We start from the raw sequence: 12,278 nt of genomic DNA on the forward strand, positions 1-12,278 counted from the left end.
TGGCTGTGGTGAAGGAACATGCAGGACCATGGATGAGTACTTCTCAAAATCACTCCAGAATTTAAAAGAGCACATTAAAAAAAAAAAGTCTTGTTAAATCTATTCAATCTTTACTGTCATGATTTATAGTGTGATGAGCCCTTCAAACATATTGGTGCCTTGGTATCATTGCTAGCTATCATGATTCAAAAGTCATTACTTTAGAAGAGCTAGCTTAATTGTGGGCACGATTCCCTAGTGGTTATCATACTGGAGTTGTAACTCAGGTAATATGTTCAAGATACACTGTGCTCAGTTGTAATGTTTTGGTAATTTGTAAACTAGCACCAGACAGATAAATACCACTAAACTATATTTCAGAAGCGAATGGATTCCCTTTTTACCTCTTTTTTTGAACAACCAATCAAGCTAAAGAGGACTAGATATTCCTATGGTACCATATGATACAATTTCCAAAGGCTTCTCTTTGCCATTGTACATTTGGGACGCAGCATTGCTGTCACTACAAGTGTCACACGTTATCAGTCACACATCTACTGTGCACTCGATCCCTGCAATTGTTCAGGGCCAGTCAAACCATTGAGTTCAAAGCTGAGGAGGATTCTAAGCCCCACAATTAGGCTCTCCCTTCAATCTGATGGGTTCCTCACCTAAAGAAAGATTCCATTAGTGCTGTAAACAGCACTGAGCTATAACTAATTTGCATTTCTATAGCACCCTTCACTACAGTAGAATGTTACAAACTACTTGGTCCAGTGGATGTTAAGCTATTGTGAGCAAGGAATACAGTGGTGACAGTAAAAAATATCATATGGTAACAAAATACAAACTATAAAGGACTGCTTCCCGTGGGGTGGGGGGAAATCTGCCAATTAGTCTAATTTGGCCTGCACATGACACTCATCCCAGAGACTACATGGTTGTCTATTTTACCTTCAGGGCAATTACAGATTTAAAAGAAAACGCCCTACCCACAGACAAATTGTTAAAAACAAAATACATTTTAGCTCGCAGTATTTGCTGCATTTACCAAGTGCTGCTGCATCATCATTATGACCTGAGATTGACTAACTCAAAGCCTGGCTACCATCTTCTGTCTATCATGCACATCAAGTCTCTCTGTTTACTTAGCAACTGAGCAATTCTGTTCTGTCATTTGTGTTTTAAATCTCTTGCTTTTTCCTAATCAAAACTAAAATGTTTAATAGCTCCACTATCAAAAAGATATTCAATGCAAATCACCACTGTATTCCTTGCTCAAATAGCTTTTTAATATCCACTGGACCAAGTAGTTTGTAACATTCTATTGTATTGAAGGGTGCTTTAGAAATGCAAATTAGTTATGGCTCAGTGCTGTGTTTCAGAACTAGTGGAATCTTTCTTCAGGCGAGGAACCCATCGAATTGAAGGGAGAGCCTAAATTTGATGCTTAGAATCCTCCTCAACCTTGAACTCAATGGTTTGATTGGCCCTGAACAATTGCAGGGACTGAGTGCACAGTAGATGTGTGACTGATAACGTGAGCTACTTGTAGTGACAGCACTGCTGAGTCCTAAATTTATAATGGCAAAGAGAAGCCTTTGTAAGTTGTATTGTGAGCGTAGTTTGAACCTATGTCCTGTCTCAGTGATCAGCTTGAAATGCTGCCGGACCCATTCCAATCTCAATCTGCATTTTGGCTTCCATGGTTCAACATAATGTTCATTACTCTTACTGTGATGGTGCTCTCCGTGGTCCTGTAAATCTGTTTCTGCCTTCAGAGACCTAACTGAGCATAAGAGTGAGGTTATAATAGGGGAATGTTATTTAATGACAGTGTCCCTTGTCACTTTTCTCCATGGACTGGAGAGGGACCCATTAGGGCCTATTTTTGAAAAGAGCAACAAGTTAGAGCTGTTAACTACATAAGTAAGGTACTCACGGAGCCTGGTCTGCGAATGCTTTGGTGAATGATATTAAGGCTAGCAGTCTAATCCCTTATTTTAACTAAGCTTATATCTAACCATTCTGACACTTTCAGCTTGTTAGTATGTATAGATGTGTGTGACATTCATTTCCTTGCAACATAAACCAAAGCTGTGCTTCTAGTCCTGTTGGAATGGACGCTCATAGTCCTGTTGAAGCTGGCAGTCTGGCTGTGCCTCTGGTCCTGTTACAGCTGGTAGACCTGCTGTGCCTCTAGTAATGTTATATCTGGGAGTGCTGGGCCTTTGAACCTGTTACTGATCGTGGCCCTGCTGGACCTCTAGTGATAGCAAACAGCTGAATGCACTGGATGCAGCGAAGGTTATGGACTTTGATAACATCCTGGCTGTAGTACTGAAGACTTGTGCTACAGAACTAGCTGTACCCCCTAGTCAGTCTGTTCGGTACAGCTTCAACTCTGGCATCTACTCAACACTGGAAAATTTCCCAGCTATGTCCTGTCCACAAAAAGCAAGACAAATTCAGAAAACTGCCAAATTACTAACCAGTCTATCAATCATCAAAGTGATGGAAGGTGTCATTGATAGCACAAGTCTTCAGTACTACAGCCAGGATGTTGTCAAGGCCCGTAACCTTCACTGCATCCAGTGCATTCAGCCATTTGATATCACTAGAGACACAGCAGGGCTACGATCAGTAACAGGTCCAGAGGCCCTGGACTGCCAGATATTACTAGAGGCACAGCAGGACTACGATCAGTAACGGGTCCAGAGGCCCTGGACTGCCAGATATTACTAGAGGCACAGCAGGACTACGATCAGTAACGGGTCCAGAGGTCCAGGACTGCCAGATATAACATTACTAGAGGCACAGCAGCACTCAGCAATAACCTGCTCACCAATGCTCAAGTTTGGGTTCTGCTAGGGCCATTCAACTCCAGCCTTGGTCCAAACATGGCCAAAACAACAGAATTCCAGAGAGGAAATGAGCAGTTGCCTTTGACATCAAGCCAGCATTTGGCCGAGTGTGGTATCAAGGAGCAATAGCAAAATTGGAGAAAACGCCCGACTGGTTGGAATCATCTGGCACAAAGGAAGATGATGGAGGCCAATGATTTCAGCCCAGAACGTGACTGCAGGAGTTTCTTAGGGCAGTGTCCTCTGCCCAATCATCTTCAGCTGTTTCATCAATGACCTTCCCTCCAACATAACGTCAGAAATGGGGATATTTGCTGCTGATTGCAGTGTTCAGTACCGTTTGCAACTCCTCAGATAATGAAGCAGTCATGCCCACATGCAGCATAACCTGGACAACATGCCGGCTTGGACTGATAAGTGACAAGTAATGTTTATGCCACACAAGTGCCAAGCAATGACCATCTCCAACAAGAGTGAATATAACAATCTCTCCTTGATGTTCAATAGCATTACCATCGCTGAATCCCGCACAATCAATATCCTGGGGTTACTATTGGCCAGTAGCTTAACCAGACCAGCCTAATAAATACTGTGGTTACAAGAGCAGGTCAGAGGCTGGGAATTCTGTGACAGTCACTCACCTGACTCCTCAAAGCCTGTTCATCTTCAAGGCACAAGTCCGGAGTGGGATGAAATACTGTCCAGTGTAGCTCCAATAACACTTGAAGCTCGACACCATCCAGGACAAAACAGCCCGCTTGATCGGCACCCCATCCACCACCTTAAACATTCACTCCCCTCAGCCACCGGCATACAGTGGCAGCAGTGTATCAACTAAAATATGCACTGCAGCAACTCACCAAGACTTCTTCAACAGCACCTTCCAAACCCGCAGCCTCTACCACTTAGAAGAACATGGGCAGCAGATGCATAGGAACACCATCATGTGCAAGTTTCCCTCCAAACCACACACCATCCTGACTTGGAACTATATTGCTATTCCTTCACTGTCACTGGATCAAAATCCTGGAACTCCCTCTCTAACTGCACTATGGGTGTACCTACACCACAAGGACTGCATTGGCTCAAGAAGGCAACTCACCACCACCTTCTCCACAGCAATTCGGGATGGGCAATAAATGCTGGCCTTGCTGGCAATGCTCGTGCCGTGAACAAATTAAAAAAAGACATGTTATTGCTGTCAATCCTGCTGTGCTTCTAGTCATGTTACAGTTAGTAATCCTGCTGTGCCCCTCTTTCTGTTAATCCTACTGTGTCTTTAGTCATATTACAGTTATTAGTCCTGCTGCTTTCTTTGCTGACTGGTACTACATCATTGGCTAATCTTACATTTCACGTACCAGCCCACCTTGGTTGGTAATAGTCTCACCTTTGAGTCCCAGGTTTGTGGACTCAGGTTTCACTCCAAGCCTTGAACAACTAACAGGCTGAAATGTAGTGTCACGCTCACGTGAAGTGCAGCGATTGAAAATAAATAGCCTTCATCCAGGGAGAAGACTCGGAGGGCGGTGTCCCGGAGCGGTAAGTATAAAAAACTTACCTTGGGGATTTGCGGCCTACATCCAGGGAGAAGGCTCGGAGGGCAGAGTTCCGGAGCGGTAAGTATAAAAAACTTACCTCGGGGATTTGCGGCCTACATCCAGGGAGAAGGCTCGGAGGGCAGAGTTCTGGACCGGTAAGTATAAAAAACTTACCACTGGTAAAAAAAAACTAAAAAAAAATGGAAAAGTGACGTCACAGGAAAGCTGTGACCTGATTGGCTGGTAGGGAATTTGTACTAAATAATTAATTAATAAGTAGAGTAACTAAACCAGAGGGAGGAGATTACTGTATTTAGTTAGCATTTAATATTTATAGTAGAAATCTAGCACTAGGGACCATATAGTTAATTGGAACATAATTTAGTAAGGATTTAAGAAGTATTTATTTATTTTAAATTAATTTATTAGTGCTAGAAATGTCAGCTAGAGGGGTAAAGTGCTTCACCTGTGAGATGTGGGAGGTCCGTGACGCTTCCTGCGTTCCTGACGACTACATCTGCAGGAAGTGTACCCAGTTGCAGCTCCTCACAGACCGCATGGATCGGTTGGAGCAGCAACTGGATGCACTTAGGAGCATACAGGTGGCAGAAAACGTCATAGACAGGAGTTTTAGAGAAGTGGTTACACGCAAGGTGCGGGCAGATAGATGGGTGACCGCTAGAAGGGGCAGTCAGTGCAGGAATCCCCTGTGGCTATCCCCCTCTCTAACAAGTATACCATTTTGGATACTGTTGGGGGGGGATGGCCTATCGGGAAAACAACAGCAGCAGCCAGAGCAGTGGCACCACGGCTGGCACTGTTGTTCAGCAGGGAGGGACAAAGCGCAGAAGAGCAATAGTTATAGGGGACTCTATAGTCAGGGGCACAGATAGGCGCTTCTGTGGACGTGAAAGAGACTCCAGGATGGTATGTTGCCTCCCTGGTGCCAGGGTCAAGGATGTCTCTGAACGGACAGGGGGCATTCTGAAGGGGGAGGGTGAACAGCCAGAGGTTGTGGTACACATCGGTACCAACAACATAGGCAGGAAGAGTGACGAGGTCCTGCAGGGGGAGTGTAGGGAGTTAGGTAGAAAGTTAAAAGACAGGACCTCTAGGGTTGCAATCTCGGGATTACTCCCTGTGCCACGTGCCAGTGAGGCTATAAATAGGAAGATAGTGCAGCTAAACACGTGGCTGAACAGCTGGTGTAGGAGGGAGGGTTTCAGATATCTGGATCATCGGGATCTCTTCAGGGACAGGTGGGACCTGCACAAGAAGGACAGGTTGCATCTAAACTGGAGGGGCACAAATATCCTGGCTGCGAGGTTTGCTAGCGTCACCCAGGAGGGTTTAAACTAGTGTGGCAGGGGGGTGGGAACCGGAGCAGAAGGACAGCAGGTGAAATAAATACGGGGGAACTAGTAAATAAGGCCTGTAAGACTAAGAGGAAGAGCAGGCAGGGAGATGTTGCTGAGCACAGCAGGACTGCGGGTCTGAAGTGCATTTGTTTCAATGCGAGAAGTATAACAGGAAAGGCAGATGAACTTAGAGCTTGGATTAGTTCTTGGATCTATGATGTTGTTACTATTACAGAGACTTGGTTGAGGGAAGGACAGGATTGGCAGCTAAATGTTCCGGGATTTAGAAGCTTCAGGCGGGATAGAGGGGGATGTAAAAGGGGTGGGGGAGTTGCATTACTGGTTAAGGAGAATATCACACCTGTGCTGCGGGAGGACACCTCGGAGGGGTCATGCAGCGAGACAATATGGGTGGAGCTCAGGAATAGGAAGGGTGCAGTCATGATGTTGGGGGTTTACTACAGGCCTCCGAACAGCCAGCGGGAGGTAGAGGAGCAGATATGTAGACATATTTTGGAACGATGTAAAGGTAACGGTTGTGGTGGGTGGTTTTAACTTTCCCTATATTGACTGGGACTCACTTAGTGCTAGGAGCTTGGATGGGGCAGAATTTGTAAGGAGCTTCCAGGAGAGCTTCTTGAAACAATATGTAGATAGTCCAACTAGGGAAGGGGCCGTACTGGACCTGGTATTGGGGAATGAGCCCGGCCAAGTGGTCAAATTCTCAGTAGGGGAGCATTTCGGGAACAGTGACCATTATTGCATAAGTTTTAAGGTACTTGTGGATAAGGATAAGAGTAGTCCTCGGGTGAAGGTGCTAAATTGGGGGAAGGCTAATTATAACAATATTAGGCAGGAACTGAAGAATTTAGATTGGGGGCGGCTGTTTGAGGGTAAATCAACATTTGACATGTGGGAGTCTTTCAAACGTCAGCTGATTAGAATCTGGGACCGGCATGTTCCTGTGAGGAAGAAGGATAAGTTTGGCAAGTTTCGGGAACCTTGGATAATGAGGGATATTGTGTGCCTAGTAAAAAAGAAAAAGGAAGCATTCGTAAGGGCTGGAAGACTGGGAACATACGAAGCCCTTGAGGAATATAAAGACAGTAGGAAGGAACGTAAGCATGGAGTCAGGAGGGCTAAAAGGGGTCATGAAAAGTCATTGGCAAACAGGATTAAGGAGAATCCCAAGGCTTTTTTTACGTATATAAAGAGCAAGAGGGTAACCAGGGAAAGGGTTGGCCCACTCAAGGACAGAGGAGGGAATCTATGTGTGGAGCCAGAGGAAATGGGCGAGGTACTAATTGAGTACTTTGCATCAGTATTCCCCAAAGAGAAGGACTTGGTGGATGATGTGTCTAGGGAAGGGAGTGTAGATAGTCTGGGTCATGTCGTTATCAAAAAGGAGGAGGTGTTGGGTGTCTTGCAAAGCATTAAGGTAGTTAAGTCCCCAGGGCCTGATGGGATCTACCCCAGAATACTGAGGGAGGCAAGGGAAGAAATTGCTCGGGCCTTGACAGAAATCTTTGTATCCTCATTGGCTATAGGTGAAGTCCCAGAGGACTGGAGAATAGCCAATGTTGTTCCTTTGTTTAAGCAGGGTAGCATGGATAATTCAGTGGTAGGGAAATTATTAGAGAGGATTCTTCGGGACAGGATTTACTCCCATTTGGGAACAAATGAACTTATTAGCGAGAGGCAGCATGATTTTGTGAAGGGGAGGTCATGTCTCACTAACTTGATTGAGTTTTTTGAGGAAGTGACGAAGATGATTGATGAAGGAAGGGCAGTGGATGTTGTCTATATGGACTTCAGTAAAGCCTTTGACAAGGTCCCTCATGGCAGATTGGTACAAAAGGTGAATTCACACGGGATCAGAGGTGAGCTAGCGAGATGGATACAGAACTGGCTCGGTCATAGAAGACAGAGGGTAGCAGTGGAAGGGTGCTTTTCTGAATGGAGGGCTGTGGCTAGTGGTTTTCCGCAGGGATCAGTGCTGGGACCTTTGCTGTTTGTATTATATATAAATGATTTGGAGGAAAATGTAGCTGGTCTGATTAGTAAGTTTGCGGACGACACAAAAGTTGGTGGAGTTGCGGATAGTGATGAGGATTGTCAGAGGATACAGCAGGATATAGATCGGTTGGAGACTTGGGCGGAGAAATGGCAGATGGAGTTTAATCTGGACAAATGTGAGGTAATGCATTTTGGAAGATCTAATGCAGGTGGGAAATATACAGTAAATGGCAGAACCCTTAGGAGTATTGACAGGCAGAGAGATCTGGGTGTACAGGTCCACAGGTCACTGAAAGTGGCAACGCAGGTGGATAAGGTAGTCAAGAAGGCATACGGCATGCTTGCCTTTATCGGTCAGGGCATAGAGTATAAAAATTGGCATGTCATGTTGCAGCTGTACAGAACCTTAGTTAGGCCACACTTAGAATATTGCGTGCAATTCTGGTCGCCACACTACCAGAAGGACGTGGAGGCTTTGGAGAGGGTACAGAAGAGGTTTACCAGGATGTTGCCTGGTCTGGAGGGCATTAGCTAAGAGGAGAGGTTGGATAAACTCAGATTGTTTTCACTGGAACGACGGAGGTGGAGGGGTGACATGATAGAGGTTTACAAAGTTATGAGTGGCATGGACAGAGTGGATAGTCAGAAGCTTTTTCCCAGGATGGAAGAGTCAGTTACTAGGGGACATAGGTTTAAGGTGTGAGGGGCAAAGTTTAGAGGGGATGTGCGAGGCAAGTTCTTTACACAGAGGGTGGTGAGTGCCTGGAACTTGCTGCCGAGGGAGGTGGTGGAAGCAGGTATAATAGCGACGTTTAAGAGGCATCTCGACAAATACATGAATAGGATGGGAATAGAGGGATACGGTCCCCGGAAGTGCAGAAGGTTTTAGTTTAGACAGATATCAAGATTGGCGCAGGCTTGGAGGGCCGAATGGCCTGTTCCTGTGCTGTCCTGTTCTTTGTTCTTTGTTCAAATTAAAGAGTTATAAAAATTGACTTTTCCTTTAAAAAGTGGACAAGTAGGGAAAGAGGCCACTGAAGGTCAAACTGTATATTCAAACTGTCTTACTGTCTGTTCGGGACAAAAGGATACATTCCAAGCTAAGAAGTGTCAATTACACCCATCCTGAACCCATCAAGTGACATTTTGAATTGAATGAGTTCTTCTGAAACAAAGAAGGTGTGAAATAGCCACATCCTGGGCCATTGTCGGTCACCGCAGGGAGGGGGACCTACGTCTCCCAAAAGTGGCAACATGTAAGGACGTTTTGACTTTAAAAAGTAACCCTCTGGAGAGAGAGGAAGGGATCAGAACAAACATCACAAAGCCTGTCCAGCTGAGAGCTGGGAGAAATACAACAAAAGCCAATGAAGATGCACTGTGAATTCTACACTTCAACTTGTGCAGCAGAGAACTGAAAGTGATGCCCCTTCTCCAGATTGAAATCTCAACTACCAGGGCGGCACAGTGGCGCAGTGGTTAGCACTGCAACCTCACAGCTCCAGCGACCCGGGTTCGATTCTGGGTACTGCCTGAGCGGAGTTTGCAAGTTCTCCCTGTGACCGCGTGGGTTTTCGCCGGGTGCTCCGGTTTCCTCCCACAGCCAAAGACTTGCAGGTTGATAGGTAAATTGGCCATTATAAATTGCCCCTAGTATAGGTAGGTGGTAAAGGAATTGAGGGGATGTGAGAGGGTAATGGGATTAATATAGGATTGGTATAAATGGGTGGTTGTTGGTCGGCACAGACTCGGTGGGCCGAAGGGCCTGTTTCAGTGCTGTATCTCTAAATTTACCACAAAAAAAAAATTTACCAGCAATCTACAAACAACCCAGGCCTGCAACTTTAAAAGAGAAATTGACCTCCGAGAAGATTCAACATGTTTACCGTGAGCCCTGAATACCTACCTCACTTCAAACCACTTACCTTTTTCCCCTCTCTATCTATCTCCTGTGTGTATGCAAGTGAATGCCTGTGTGGGTGCAGTTGCAACAATTTCAGGAATGAATATTACTCAATAAATCTTTAATCTTCTGTTTTAAACCTACAAGAAAACCTGTCGCTGTCTGTTCATTTGACAAATGAAACACAAAAGGGTAGAAACCCTAGATAACAAAAACACTTGCTGCGGTCAGTTGGGAGTTGAACAGTGGGAACCACCCATACCCCTTATCATTTGGCCGTAACAGTAGTACAGTGCTGGGTTTGGATTGGTGGGGGGGGGGGGGGGGGGGGCGGGGTGTGTGTGTTCCAGCGGTTGCTGCTTTGTTGGAGATGCAGTCTTTTACAGAAGATACAAAACTGAGGTCCTTTGTTTAATCTCATGATGCAAATGGACCAAACAGCACAATTGAAGAAGAGCAGGTGATGCAAAATAGAGTGTAACGAATTTACCTCCATTTGCCCAATAGCTGCATTTCAAAGTTATTTATTTTTTTTTATTCGTTCATGGGATCACTGGCCAGGCCAGCATTTATTGCCCATCTCTAATTGCCCTTGGGAAGGTGGTGGTGAACTGAGTGGCTTGCCAGGCCATTTCAGAGGGCATGTAAGAGTCAATCACATTGCTGTGGGTCTGGAGTCACATGTAGGCCAGACCAGGTAAGGACAGCAGATTTCCTTCCCTAAAGGACATTAGTGAACCAGATGGGTTTTTACAACAATCGACAATGGTTTCATGGCCATCATTAGACTAGCTTTTTAATTCCAGATGTATTAATTGAATTCAAATTCCACCTTCTGCTGTGGTGGAATTTGAACCCATGTCCCCAGAGCAATACCTTGGGTCTCTGGGTTACTACTCCAGTGACAATACCATTATGCCATCGCCTCCCGCCTTCACTTTGCAAGTGAAGAGCTTTGGGAAATTTCTGGGGGATGTGATATGATATTTAAAAAACCTGCAATCCTTCCAGTCACTGTTACTCTCAGTTGAGTGGCTCAGTGCATCCTGTACATCTTATTGACTATGTGTGGTACTAAATAGGATTTCAAACTGGATGCAGATTCCTAAGGCAATCAGTGGGGATTGGTGACATTATCAAATCTTATCCTGCCACCAGAATCTGCAGATGTTGAATTACCAACATTCTTTCTGTTGCTGTGTACTGTTACGAAAGTGCCCCTATGTTTTGTTAAATATATTTTTTGAGGATTCATTTTTGAAAGATTGAAGAAATGTTAAACTTTGGGGGTTTCAAAGGCAATCTGTAAAGGCCACTTTTAAAAACAGTCCCTGAAAATGTTTTTTACAAAGGGAAACTGAGAGGTCTTGTGAGGAAAACAAGCCTTTTCGGGAAACCAACTGACTTCCAGCAACACCAACAAGCCTTTCTGGGAAACCACCTGACATCCAGCTCAATAAACAACAGAGAACTTTGGACACCTGGAGAAGTTGTTTACAAAGAAGTGACAAGTCAAGATTGATTCAAGCTTTTGAATTGTCTTGAGTTGGGGTTGAACTGTATAAAAAGGGTGAGAACTTCCAAGGAGAGAAGAACATTCCCAAAAAAGGAGAGAAGACCACAACCCAGCTTAGCTTTCCAGCACATCTCTAAAAGACCCTGAGAAGTCCACTGTGTCAACTCATCTCATCTCCTGTCTTTGAAGAAAAGCCTGCTATATTAATTCTCAAAGATCCCAATGACCCGTCTACGCGTACTCAGAGGCCAGAATGTATGCCAGTTTGGAACACAACATATCTTATCTGCTGTTTCTTCAAGAATGAGCAAGTATTCAGCCTAAGTGATTTTTTGCCTTTTTTTTGTAACAGAGTTCTAAAGCAGAATTCCCTTTTATTTTTCTAGTTAACCAATGTATGTATGTATGGGTGTGAGAGTGTGAGGGGCTAAGGTAAAAAGGGAACTGTTATACTTCAATCTGTGTGTTCATGCTTCGCTTCATTACTGGTTAGGACTAGTTTTATAATAAACCAATAATTTTGTTGTTTACTAAAGGAACCTGGTTGGTGTGTTTTATTCTGGGATAAAAATAGAGTCTATGATTGACCGTATCGGCAAGTCGGAAAATTTAAATATATGTTGTGACCTGTGGAGAAGTGGGACTATAATAAACAGTGCACTCCTCCCGTCTCGATCGTAACACATAATTGGGGGCTCTTTGCGGTTTAAACCCAAAGCCGACGACGTACAATTGTAAGTGGGGTAATAATACTTGAAAAGGAAGAAAAAACAGGTTTCTTGTGCGATAGAATAAAATTTACTCTACTGGAATGATTTTTACAGTTGCTGCGACTTTTCTGGGGAGGGATGATGTATCCCTGAGTGATTTCAGATACTTAACCAAGGTTAAACTAAAGGATTTGGCAGACCTGTTGGTGTTGGAGTTAAAACCAGGAGATAAGAAAGCAGACATAATTGAAATAATAGCATATTTACAATTGGAAGAAGAAAACGGCAAACCAGAGGGTAGTGCAGTTGAATTAGCTAAAGTTCAATTACAAATGAAAAAACTTGAGCAGGAACAGGAAATAGAAAAAGTTAAGCTTGAACAGAAAAAGAA

This window comes from Heterodontus francisci, chromosome 3 (assembly GCF_036365525.1).
Source record: "Heterodontus francisci isolate sHetFra1 chromosome 3, sHetFra1.hap1, whole genome shotgun sequence".
In the NCBI taxonomy this organism is placed as follows: domain Eukaryota; kingdom Metazoa; phylum Chordata; class Chondrichthyes; order Heterodontiformes; family Heterodontidae; genus Heterodontus; species Heterodontus francisci.